The sequence below is a fragment of the Vigna umbellata genome, chromosome 1 (genome assembly GCF_029865625.1).
Source record: "Vigna umbellata cultivar VRB3 chromosome 1, Vumbellata_1.0, whole genome shotgun sequence".
Lineage (NCBI taxonomy): Eukaryota > Viridiplantae > Streptophyta > Magnoliopsida > Fabales > Fabaceae > Vigna > Vigna umbellata.
Window position 1 is genome coordinate 48,705,560 of NC_142165.1, and position 10,598 is coordinate 48,716,157.

Consider the following 10,598-nt stretch of genomic DNA (forward strand, 5'->3'; position numbering starts at 1 on the left):
TAAATAGCACACTTGAGGAAGATAGGTTGAAAAAAGAAACAATTAATATAAGGAAAAAGATAAAGATAAAAGACATGAAAATAAAAAAGTTGTAGGATTCAAAGTGTGACAAAAGAAATGAATGAATTGGAAGTTATCACCATGATCACATTATCGAACTATTGGGAGCAAAGTTTAGATAGTTATACAAAATTGTCATAAGTGGTGGTGATGGTGATAGTTATTGGTCGAATGGATGGTGGGATTGTATAACCAAAAAAGATGTTGAAGAAGAAGATGGTTTGGATTAATACGAGTTCTCTTTCAAATAATATCAATTTAACAAATGAAATCATATTAAATTTGTAACATCCCAATATCCCACATTGGATAATTCATAATTTATATATTGTAACATTACATTTACGGTAACATCCCGTAATCTCACACTTAAAAATTCACAGTTGATATATTTTAAACTCAGATTTCAACTATAAACTCCTAAATATAACTTGAATTCTTCTAACTTATTCTTCGATCTCTTTCTTCCTTGGTATTGTTTCAGACGACATTCCTTCATCTGCTCCCGTATAACGAATTATACGATCATCGCACATACCCAAACACAAAAGAAAACACAAACAAGTAGGGTGAGCTAACATGCAACAAATCATTTATAAAACATGTATAATTACCTTGATATAAACATCATATAATAATTATGTTCGACACCCTCATACCACAGTTCCTATTAGACACTCGTCTCACAATACCCAATAGACACCACAGTACCCAATAGACACTCATTTCACAATACCCAATATACACTTATCCCCGACGATATGTTGTTGAGTAATTCAACGAAAGCTTCCCCACTTGTGATGCCATTCTTAGTCCCCTCACTATGTCCAAAACCGGCACATAGACCAGGACATCCTGCCCTTCATACCATCCACAATGTTAGTCCCCTCACTATGTCCAAAACCGGCACATAGACCAGGACATCCTGCCCTCCATACCACCCACAAGGATAGTCCCCTCACTATGTCCAAAACAGGCACATAGACCAGGACCTCCTGCTCCTCTCACCACATAATTCATCCCTCTCTACTTGAGACTAGATAATTATTAGAGTATCAGGATAACCCCCAACTACGGGACTCTCAACATCAACATATACACAAATACCATAACATTATTGAATCTCTCCACAAGACTCATACCATACTCATATTCCTCAACTCACATTATATCCTTACAAAATCTCCCCATAATACTCATATCATGTTCAGACGCATAAACTCAATTGCAATATAATAAAATGCAATAATCACAATTATAATTCATAATTTCATATCTACCATAATAACATGAATTAATCATACATTTCCATTCCAACAACATATATTGCATAATAATTTAACAGTACAAAATCTGTTCAATAGGATTTAAGTCAAAAACTTGTCGAGTAGACTTCCAGGAAAGAGAGGTGCGTCACAATGGACAACTTAAGTACCAAGTCTTTCCTTAGCCAAAGTGTTCCTCAACTAGTTTTTAACAAATTTCTTATTTACAGATTTTAAACAACAGCATATAATATTAACACCGAAATTTAATATAGATATCAAAAAAATAGAAATTTAGCAATATTGAGATCCCTGAGAAGATACGAAATTAATATCTCTAAATCGGTAACTCCGATTTCAAATCTGAATGGTCACAAAAATTCACTATTTGTTATAAACTACATATTAAAATTTCAGGTTGATCCAACGGTTAACTAGATAGATATTGAGGTTTTTACCGAGGTAACTCAGGTGCAGAATTTTAAGTGGTTTTCAGTTATACTCAAAATGCGGAACTAATTTCCCTAATCACAGACATTTAATTACAAATCTGAACGGTCAAAATGACTTAATATGTCTTATGAATTACATACTAAATTTTGGGCTCAATCTAACGGTAGATGAAATATATATGAAATTTGTACCATGATAGCTTAAGAACAACAATACAGTGTTCATCCGATTGTTTCACACTTTCGAAATTTCGTTCTCTAAACATAGACCTTCAATTACAAATCCGATCGGTCAAATTGTATTAATATGTCCTAAGAATCATATATCAAATTTTGAGGTTGATCTAACGGTTAAATAGGTCAAAATCTATATTTTTACCGAGACAACTTAGTAACAGAACTACAGGGTGACTAATTTACTCAAACTTGCAGTATTTATTTCTCCAAGTACAGACTTCTATTTTCAAATCTAAACGGTCAAAGTTTAGTAATAGGTCTTAGGATTCACATACTAAAATTTTAGCTAAATCCAACGGTGAAAACAATTAATAGAAAATTTTCACAACAGTAACTCGAAAATAAGAAATTATAATAATGAAAACTAAATTTATATAAGTGAATAGATAACTACCATTACCAAAATTTTAACATACTCATAACTCATATTCATTATCATAACATGGATAAAAAAAATCATATACAAGAAGGATTAGCTCCCCTACCTCTATTCCAGACTTAATCTCCTGCTCCGAATTTGTTTCCCCGAAACCCTTCAGAACCTCTACTCTTCTTGCAACTAAAAATTTCTCCCTAACTCTTTCTTCTCTATTTCTCAAGCTCTCACTTGATTCCTCTTTTCTTGGTGCAAAATACCCTTCCCTCCCATGGCTATTTATAGTAAAAAAAAAAAATTTACTATTCATTAATATTTTAATATTATTTATTATTTTAATATTATTTAAAAATAATATTTCAATCATTTTCTCACCAAATCTGATCCTAATTTCTACCTACTACTTTCTTCCATGCTAAGGAATCTTAATGCTGAAAATTTATTTTTACTATTTACTTTTTACTATTTACTATTTACTTTTTACTATTCCATTTAAAAAATTTTTACTAAATAAGTTACCAAAAATTTGAACTTCTCCTTCTAAAATTACTATAATTTTATATCCAAAATTTACAATTTTATATCCATTAAAATTATTATTACTAATAAAATACTAAAATTTACTACTATAAATATATATATATATATATATATATAGATTTTTTTTTATGGGTCTTACATTCTCCCCAACAACAAAAATTTTCGTCCTCGAAAATTCGAAAATAAAAATTTTTAATTTAATACTCATCTGAACGCATTCAACTAGAAAAGTCTCACACTCATAACCTGAATCATTTCTCTACTTATTTTGTGCATAAAATTTCTAGCATCTCAAATTGAAATGTACTCACAAAAATTAAAATCATAAACCTTCCAAACACTCTTACTTTAGCCCTATCACAACCATCATTAAACCTTCCTCACTAGTCTCAAAATAATCCATTAATGTTTTAAAAGAACTCATCACTCATAAACTATAAATCACAAGATTAGAGAAAACTTTTCATTCCTACTATAATCAGAAAGTGATTCTCCTTAGAGATCCTTATTTAAGACTTCCATGACGCTCTAAAACTCTAAGAATCATTCTTTTTCCGTAACAACTTTCCATTATATTTTCTCAACACAGTTTCCACTCCTAGAAATCGTACGCCTCCAAAAGCCACTTATGTTTACCAAAATTTTATACTAGATTGCTCCACCTTACCCTATACTTCTATTTTTCGTAAAATTTCTAATTACTCTAATAATTACACGGAGTCCAAAACACTATTACTAAATAATTCATCCTTATGTTTTCTTTTCTATACTCATTTATCAAGAACTTGTCCAAAAGTAATACCTATATTGAGTATGCTTTATAACATCCATATAAACCCTTCCACACTTAAGATCATGCATCATTTCCTTCACTCGTCCTTGATGAACTTATCTGATTCTCGGTAATACTGCCTTCACCCTTAACTACAACAGTCAACTCACAATTCTTGAAGACCATAAACTTCTAAAAACATATTTGAACCAAACCATCCTTTCGATCATACCCTAGACTATAATGTCTATCCTTCACTTGCATTGGTCAGATATCCCTAAAATATTGATCCTCATCTTTTATTTAACCCACACTAAATGTTGAACCACTATTTTCTTTCCCTGATAAACACTTCTGAAATATTTAACAAAACTAGAATAATCAAGCTTATTTCAAGATTATACTCCAAATTACTTCAACCTTCATGTAATTATTTTCCTAGCAAACATTTCTAGTCTAAGTTAAAACATTCTTCAAGAATTAACTTATAAACTCCAAATTTTAGGAATATAAACCTTGTCCTCAAAATACCTTCCCACATCCTAAGCTAATATGAATTCACAAACTTAATGTTGTCTCTAATCCAGTACCTAACAATTGCATATCTCTGATAAGACTCAACAGATCACTCAATCAACAATGTTATAAATTCTGAAACCACTTATTTTAATCTCAATAAGGCCGAATTTAAAACTAACTAGATTCCTTATCAATACTGCACCTACTCATTTAAATAAACCACTTATGCCACATAAGTTAAACGATCTAGAGAGATTATCAGGGCAATCAACCACAACCCACCTCAATTATAACGTGCTTCCCGAGATCAAAACCATACCCCAGGATATTTAGTGTTAACTAAATCTAAAATTTTTATCTTATGCGAACTAAAAGTAAGTATCAACAAGTTCACTCACACACATCACTTGATAGAGATCAAGGTGCGACATATAAATCTTTACCTATCCTTTACATCACCATTGAGGTTTGAATACTACCATATAACTATGCCTGATGAAATTGCTCCAATCACAACCTACAACTTCTTAATTATTCCTAATTCCCTAATCACATTAGTATTGCAACCCTCCTTTTTATCTATTTCCAAACTCTTCTTCTTCCTTATCTTGCCATGTTCATAATAATATCAATTCAACCTACACTACCTCTACTAACTTTAACATCCCAAAATCAATAAAATTTACAACCGTAAATCATGACATTTTAATCCTATCAAAAATACCAAATATTTGCATAAGTCGAAAGCCAAAATTTTCGTACCTGGATTTTCTCCACTACTCCTCATACAAAAATCACATATTCTCAAATCTTATCTCTAATACATTTACTGAAAAAAATCTAACCATCTCCTTTTAATCATCCATTTAGCTTAGAATCCTTCCAATACTTCATTCTTCTCTAAAGACCTCGTGTTCTCTTAACTTATAAATTTCTCCTCCTATTAAACTTTCTCTCAATCCTCTTTATGCCTTATACAACTTCTCATCTACTCTTCTTTGTCTAATATTTGATTTATTCTTAATCTACTTCAGTATTCCTATCCCTTTTTATTTTAAACTTTATCTTCAAATCTTCCACCATTTTCTTTCTTCAGATTCCAATCATCGCTGATACATCAATCCATGTTACCAATCTCACACAATGCCACTCTGTTTCTCATCAATACTTCCTTCTCTTCTGACTTCTAACGTTACTGATATACTAAACCAAACTGATTTCTCAAACCTTGCTACATTCATGCTTATCCAAAGCTTCTCTTAATCTAGCCTTTGAACTCAACTCCTTTTTGTGAAACTTAAGATATCTCATCTATTAATTTGTTCTAGAAACTTCTAAAAATTTTACTTCTAAACACCAACATCTTCACTCATCCTTTGAAACTTAAACTCTAATATTATATCTCCTATCAAGGCTTTAACTAATTCTAATATCTTTCCTTAAACCCTCAGAATTAAGAAAGGAAAATCATCTATGGTAAAAGTCATGAGTAGTTAGACATAATACTCTACTATCTAGATTTGGAGGAAATGGTAAATTATACCATTTAGACTCAATTCTTCACAGAGAAGACACGGAAGACCCACAACACAGAGGTCATCCTAAGGACGAACTGCTCTGATACCATTAATGTAACATCCCAATATCCCACATTGGATAATTCATAATTTATATATTGTAACATTACATTTACGGTAACATCCCGTAATCTCACACTTAAAAATTCACAGTTGATATATTTTAAACTCAGATTTCAACTATAAACTCCTAAATATAACTTGAATTCTTCTAACTTATTCTTCGATCTCTTTCTTCCTTGGTATTGTTTCAGACGACATTCCTTCATCTGCTCCCGTATAACGAATTATACGATCATCGCACATACCCAAACACAAAAGAAAACACAAACAAGTAGGGTGAGCTAACATGCAACAAATCATTTATAAAACATGTATAATTACCTTGATATAAACATCATATAATAATTATGTTCGACACCCTCATACCACAGTTCCTATTAGACACTCGTCTCACAATACCCAATAGACACCACAGTACCCAATAGACACTCATTTCACAATACCCAATATACACTTATCCCCGACGATATGTTGTTGAGTAATTCAACGAAAGCTTCCCCACTTGTGATGCCATTCTTAGTCCCCTCACTATGTCCAAAACCGGCACATAGACCAGGACATCCTGCCCTTCATACCATCCACAATGTTAGTCCCCTCACTATGTCCAAAACCGGCACATAGACCAGGACATCCTGCCCTCCATACCACCCACAAGGATAGTCCCCTCACTATGTCCAAAACAGGCACATAGACCAGGACCTCCTGCTCCTCTCACCACATAATTCATCCCTCTCTACTTGAGACTAGATAATTATTAGAGTATCAGGATAACCCCCAACTACGGGACTCTCAACATCAACATATACACAAATACCATAACATTATTGAATCTCTCCACAAGACTCATACCATACTCATATTCCTCAACTCACATTATATCCTTACAAAATCTCCCCATAATACTCATATCATGTTCAGACGCATAAACTCAATTGCAATATAATAAAATGCAATAATCACAATTATAATTCATAATTTCATATCTACCATAATAACATGAATTAATCATACATTTCCATTCCAACAACATATATTGCATAATAATTTAACAGTACAAAATCTGTTCAATAGGATTTAAGTCAAAAACTTGTCGAGTAGACTTCCAGGAAAGAGAGGTGCGTCACAATGGACAACTTAAGTACCAAGTCTTTCCTTAGCCAAAGTGTTCCTCAACTAGTTTTTAACAAATTTCTTATTTACAGATTTTAAACAACAGCATATAATATTAACACCGAAATTTAATATAGATATCAAAAAAATAGAAATTTAGCAATATTGAGATCCCTGAGAAGATACGAAATTAATATCTCTAAATCGGTAACTCCGATTTCAAATCTGAATGGTCACAAAAATTCACTATTTGTTATAAACTACATATTAAAATTTCAGGTTGATCCAACGGTTAACTAGATAGATATTGAGGTTTTTACCGAGGTAACTCAGGTGCAGAATTTTAAGTGGTTTTCAGTTATACTCAAAATGCGGAACTAATTTCCCTAATCACAGACATTTAATTACAAATCTGAACGGTCAAAATGACTTAATATGTCTTATGAATTACATACTAAATTTTGGGCTCAATCTAACGGTAGATGAAATATATATGAAATTTGTACCATGATAGCTTAAGAACAACAATACAGTGTTCATCCGATTGTTTCACACTTTCGAAATTTCGTTCTCTAAACATAGACCTTCAATTACAAATCCGATCGGTCAAATTGTATTAATATGTCCTAAGAATCATATATCAAATTTTGAGGTTGATCTAACGGTTAAATAGGTCAAAATCTATATTTTTACCGAGACAACTTAGTAACAGAACTACAGGGTGACTAATTTACTCAAACTTGCAGTATTTATTTCTCCAAGTACAGACTTCTATTTTCAAATCTAAACGGTCAAAGTTTAGTAATAGGTCTTAGGATTCACATACTAAAATTTTAGCTAAATCCAACGGTGAAAACAATTAATAGAAAATTTTCACAACAGTAACTCGAAAATAAGAAATTATAATAATGAAAACTAAATTTATATAAGTGAATAGATAACTACCATTACCAAAATTTTAACATACTCATAACTCATATTCATTATCATAACATGGATAAAAAAAATCATATACAAGAAGGATTAGCTCCCCTACCTCTATTCCAGACTTAATCTCCTGCTCCGAATTTGTTTCCCCGAAACCCTTCAGAACCTCTACTCTTCTTGCAACTAAAAATTTCTCCCTAACTCTTTCTTCTCTATTTCTCAAGCTCTCACTTGATTCCTCTTTTCTTGGTGCAAAATACCCTTCCCTCCCATGGCTATTTATAGTAAAAAAAAAAAATTTACTATTCATTAATATTTTAATATTATTTATTATTTTAATATTATTTAAAAATAATATTTCAATCATTTTCTCACCAAATCTGATCCTAATTTCTACCTACTACTTTCTTCCATGCTAAGGAATCTTAATGCTGAAAATTTATTTTTACTATTTACTTTTTACTATTTACTATTTACTTTTTACTATTCCATTTAAAAAATTTTTACTAAATAAGTTACCAAAAATTTGAACTTCTCCTTCTAAAATTACTATAATTTTATATCCAAAATTTACAATTTTATATCCATTAAAATTATTATTACTAATAAAATACTAAAATTTACTACTATAAATATATATATATATATATATATATATATATATATAGATTTTTTTTTATGGGTCTTACAAAATTATTTTAAATTAAATTAAAACTCAGTAAAAAAAATTAAAGAATTCTATTAAATTAATTAGTTAAATATGGAAACTAAAATATTAATTAAATAAAAATTTACAATTATATTGACTAATATTCTAACTTCAAACTATATAAAATAAATTGATATATTCATAAAATGAACATAGAAACATTAAAAAATGAATTAAATATATAAAACTCAATGTTATTTCCAACCTGTAATAATTTTGTGGTGGAACTTAACTCAAATCACACTAGTAATTATGTGTTTGGAAGAAAATAATATAGACCCACAATTCTCTTATCCATGCTTTATACTCAAAATACCTACATGTTATCTATATTTTTCCTAAGGATCTGTACAACACGGTCCTATGGTCTAGTGGTCAGGACATTGGACTCTGAATCCAGTAACCCGAGTTCAAATCTCGGTAGGACCTTTTTTCAATTGAAAAAATTGTATATATGTTCTACAGCTATATTTTTTGGTAATATATTTATAATAATATATATTAAACAAAATCATATAGAGTAAAGTTTTATGTGGTGTCACCACAAATTAAGTTATCACTCCTCTTAAATGTAATGTTAATATTTCCAAAATTATTTTTATTATTTTTTCAAATTAAAACAAATTATAAATATTTCTTAAAACATGTACCACGACGATTAAATAGTACGCTTTATGAATGCATATTACCATGTGAACTAACTTAAATTATAAACTAGTATTCTAATGCGTATATGTTTAAGATTACAAGTTTATCATATCAAATTAGTGAAAAGGAGACGTTTTGTCTATCTAAATTTAAAAAAAAAAGATAATAGTAGTTATATAATTGATTATTTGTAGTGAGGTTATTGTGAGAGGACGTAAATGATTCATAAAATATACATAAGACCATGAAAGAAAAATAAGCAGAACATGTGTCGAAGAATACAATTTATTTTATTTATATGTAATTTCATATTGCATGTGAAAAGTACATACAATTTTGTTTCCATGATAATAAAATTTAAAAATTATTTAATTATTTTTTAGTTTAGTTTTGGACAAAGAATTTTTTGCTCATTTTGAAAAACATATTTTTAATATGTCTAGTTAGATTTTGGTGATCTGTGTGAGATAATTTTGAGGCAATAAATGACTCTTACTTGTATAAACCTACATAGTAAACTTCATATTGAAACTCATTATTAAATCTAACATAATTGAACAAATTTATAATATACATTATTTCTTTTATCGGAAGAGTGCATGAACTCCAAATAATGGTTATCGAAAGATGAAAGTCACACCAAATTTAAAGCCTAATCTTAGGAACAAAAATTGAGCCAAATTTTTTTAGCTAAGAACTACATTAGTAGAGATGAGATGAGAGAATAAAATTTTATAACCAACCTAGGATAAAGTTCTAAAGAGAACTAATGAAGTTTTCACATTACAAATAAATTTTGTATAATATATATAGGTTTAATCCTTCAGCAGGTCTCGTTTTTGGGAACCTCAAATTTGTCATGTTCTTTTTCGGCATCTTAATTGGGTCTTTGTTTTGTGAAAATTGCAACAATTGGGCTCATGCCGCTAAATTAGACCCAACAACGTTAATATGTGGTTGACGTGGCAAGGTAGGCTATCTTTTTAATTGACGTGGCTGACATTAGTAAGGACACCTAGCTCAAACGTGGATATTTTTTTTAAACAAAGAAATGGTAAGTAGGAATGAAATATTGGGATTGGGATTGAATTTTATCGAATCAGGGATTGAAATTGGGAGAAGTTGGTTTTGACATTGTAAGGTTCATGCAAAGTTCAATCAATTTCACAAACTGGGATATCAATTTGGGAATTTAGGGTTTTATTAATCGTCGACGTTGACAATGAGCCTCCATCATGTGGTCGTTGGAGTTGTGAGACCTTTTTCCGTTGGAATATCGAGTCACAGGTCAGTAAATGTTTGGTTAGGGGTCATATATTGTCTTGTTTCACATGGTGTTCTCC

General features: G+C 30.4%; 1 non-coding gene across 1 annotated transcript; it reads left to right on the forward strand.

The window, feature by feature from the left end:
• The first annotated feature begins 8,964 nt into the window (after positions 1 to 8,964).
• On the forward strand, positions 8,965 to 9,036 carry TRNAQ-CUG (transfer RNA glutamine (anticodon CUG)). Its single transcript has one exon. It is a non-coding gene; the product is annotated as a tRNA-Gln (tRNA).
• The last annotated feature ends 1,562 nt before the right edge of the window (positions 9,037 to 10,598 follow it).